The sequence below is a fragment of the Atta colombica genome, unplaced genomic scaffold, assembly GCF_001594045.1.
Source record: "Atta colombica isolate Treedump-2 unplaced genomic scaffold, Acol1.0 scaffold9, whole genome shotgun sequence".
NCBI lineage: Eukaryota > Metazoa > Arthropoda > Insecta > Hymenoptera > Formicidae > Atta > Atta colombica.
The window spans coordinates 2,598,668-2,602,220 of record NW_017259583.1 but is presented as its reverse complement, the minus strand read 5'-3'; the positions used below and the strand labels follow the sequence as shown (position 1 = coordinate 2,602,220).

The 3,553-nt window shown below is 32.4% G+C and overlaps 1 protein-coding gene across 1 annotated transcript in view; it reads right to left on the bottom strand.

The window, feature by feature from the left end:
* LOC108693433 overlaps positions 1–3,553 on the bottom strand; it is a 19,162-nt gene that overhangs the window by 9,920 nt on the left and 5,689 nt on the right. The window lies entirely within an intron of this gene.

The window sequence follows — 3,553 nt, the reverse complement described above, 5'->3', positions numbered from 1 at the left end:
CTTTCTTATATATATATTAAGTAAGTTCTGTATTAAGTAAGTTCATTGTCCATATAATAAACCATGCAAAATGCCTCATATGTATATATATATATATATATATATATATTATATATGTGTGTGTGTGTGTATGCCTTTCTTATATATATATTAAGTAAGTTCTGTATTAAGTAAATTCATTGTCCATATAATAAACCATGCAAAATGCCTCATATGTATATATATATATTATATATGTGTGTGTGTGTGTGTATGTCTTTCTTATATATATATTAAGTAAGTTCTGTATTAAGTAAGTTCATTGTTCATATAATAAACCATGCAAAATGCCTCATATGTATATATATGTATGCCTTTCTTGGCGTTTTACATTGCGAGCGTTCTCGTCCCAGGCACAAGTACATGCCTCGCGAGTATATGATATGCTAAAATTTCCATTTTAGGCTGATCGTTGCCTCTCGACTTTGATATAATGCACGCATGCGGTGCGACATACCGATTACGAAATGCGTTAGCACTAATGAGATCATTTCACTTCCGGCTAATTCCTCGATTCGCGAGAAACGCAGCGAACACAAATTTTCAAAGTCGACCGAGATTTCGAGGAGATTTTGTTCTAATTGGCAGACAAACGATTTGTCCGACCTCGTGAAATCCTGTGAGAAAGTGCGAATTTCTCCCGTAACTTATATATATATATATAACTTCGCCGATTTTGACACTATGAATTAAACGTTAAGTTATAAAGAATAGAAGGATCATTATTAGAAACTTCAATTATTACTTATGTAATTATAATGTAATTAGTACTAATTACATTGTAAATAAGCAATAATTGAAGTTTCTAATTATGATTTTTTTTTTTTGGATTCGATTCAACGATGCGTTGAACTATTGAATTACCATAAAAAAGTCTTTGCGTTTAAATAATCCTCGACGACCCATAGATTATTCATGATTTATGGAATGAATTTTGATTTATGGAATTATAAAATTTTAATTTCGGATAAGTTTATCTATTTAATATATGCAGAAATATTATTCGTCATTTTAATTTTTCGCAATCTTTTCTTTCTCAGAAAAATGGAGATTTCGGCCTTTGACATTTTTCTCTCGGGTATTTATGGGTAAAAATAACGATTTTTTTTGGAACATTCCCATATTTCCCTTCTTTTTCTGTAAGTACAAATCGGATAATTAGTGCAAGATATAATTTATTCGAATATAAAAAATTAATTTCAAGATTATATTCTTATATATTACCTTAATTTTTAGAATTATAATTGTTACGCAGAAGACTTGAGATCCATCTGGTCGATGACATGTAATATTTTTTACATCTCAATTACGCCTGTCGTTCGTTAGGACTTTGTTTATATGACACACGTCATGTCTCATTGCCGTTAAACGACAGCAATTCACTTTCGTACGTTGTTATTGGGGTGCTCCGGCACGGCGCCTATAAAACGCCGCGAGATTTCATATTGGCTTTATTACGTTCGCGCCTCTGTAATTCATGCCTTAATTGAAGCGATATCAAGGCCTAACATTTCATTAAATTGAACAACATGAACATGCCTGAATATCTGAATATTTGTTTGCGTTGCAATTGCATATTTAGACGCAATTGATATTTATCATGAACAGTATAAATTATAGTATAATTTCTCGTAATTATACTGTTTACGCACTGCACTTACACGATTAAAGGCAAGGTTCTTCTTTTATTATAGCAAGAAATACGATGACTTTCCCCGCCTGCGCATCTCCAGAGAAATTGTCTTGTTACCTGCATCTCTACCTGCGACGCGTCAAGTTAAACGCTTCGCAAATTGTCGACTTCCGGCATTTCCCTTTTCGAGGGTACCACGTAAAGATATAGTACAAAATTGTGTGAAGTCTTTTTCAGCTAATGGCCCGCTTCTGGATTGTTTCGTAATCCCGACACAGGACTGGTTCCTTCTTCTTTCGGCGCGATTCGTCAATTCCGCATTTCACGGGGCGTAATTGCAGCTGTCGCCCCTCCTCTTATTCCCGACGTTCAAGCATATACGTGTTCGTGTGCTTCGCATTTTCTTTTTATTTATTTACTTAATCAGACGGTCGCTTAATGCGAACTTTCCCTGTAATTAGCTCATATCGGCGGCAGGAGCGAGAGAAAGAGACGGAAAACAAGGACGTGGTGTAACACGAAAGAAGGATGGAGAACAAGAGGCAAAAGCGGAAGAATAGACAAGTTCTTTTATTGCGTCGTGTATGTGGAACGATTTGCCGCACGGGTACTCGCAAGAGGTGTTTCGTCGATCGTTTTCCATTCATGTTGCCTGGGAAACGACATTTTTCCATAACGAGGCATGAAAATGAGTTTACGTAACTTCTTCCGCGACGCAATTCTGCTGACGTTAGAATAAATTATGGATCTATTGTCTTGCAATTGACTCTCTTTTCTTTTTTTGGACAACTTCAGTTTCGATCATGAAGATTCTAGTTTGCTGCCGTTGTATCAGAATAGCGGTCACGTAATTTTTTCTCTAGGGCGATAATGTGAAAAGTGAACATTCTTACGTACACTGAAACGTAATAGCACTCTGTTCGAAGCTCTGATCGATATAATAAGGTTGCCTCTTCTTCACTCCTAAACAATAAAATTCAAGATTTTAGTGGCTAACTGCTACTCATAATGCGGAAGGGATTTTTCACGCTATTTTATGGTTTGCTATTACGAGATTTATATACAATAATCGTTGCCTTGATACAGCGATATTCAGCAAAGTAGAATTTTTATCGAAACTGAAATTAAAAAAAAAAAGAGATACCTGCAAGATATGATGATCCATACTATATATAATAGAGTGGAAATATGAAAAATGAAAATTTATATATATTTATTATATAGACATATAATGTTTTTATATATTTATTATATACCTATATTAATATTAAATATATTATATATGTACATATATATATATATTGGATATCGACGAGACTCTAGCAATAATTCACAGGAAGATAGATGGGACTAATCTGAATTGAAGAGTCCTCTATCATTTTTGCAATTTTCGTAATAATTAACGAGATATTAATTACTAAAAATTGCTGAATATTAGTCTTCAATAATTTTTTACTCAAATACTGTAAACTTTACAGAAAAATTACAAGAGACACAAATCATTTATTTTTTCCTCATAGAATTTTTTCAAAATTTAATCAACTTTTTAGTATGCATTTTCTTATTTTTACCAATATGAGAAAATATGATATTAAAAAATTCCGTAAAAATTCTGAAAAAATTCTTAGAACTTTATGAAAAGAAAATTTTTGTCTCTTGCTGATTTTCTGTAAAATTGATAGCATTTGAGAAAAAAATGATTGAAAACCAATATTCAACGATTTTTAGTAATTCATATCTTATTAACTATTGCGAAAATTGCAAAATGACTTTTCGACTCAGTTTAATTCCATCTACCTTCCTATGAATTATGCTAGAGTTTTGCTGTATATATATTCTATATATACATATATTTTTGTGTGTGTATATATATATATATAT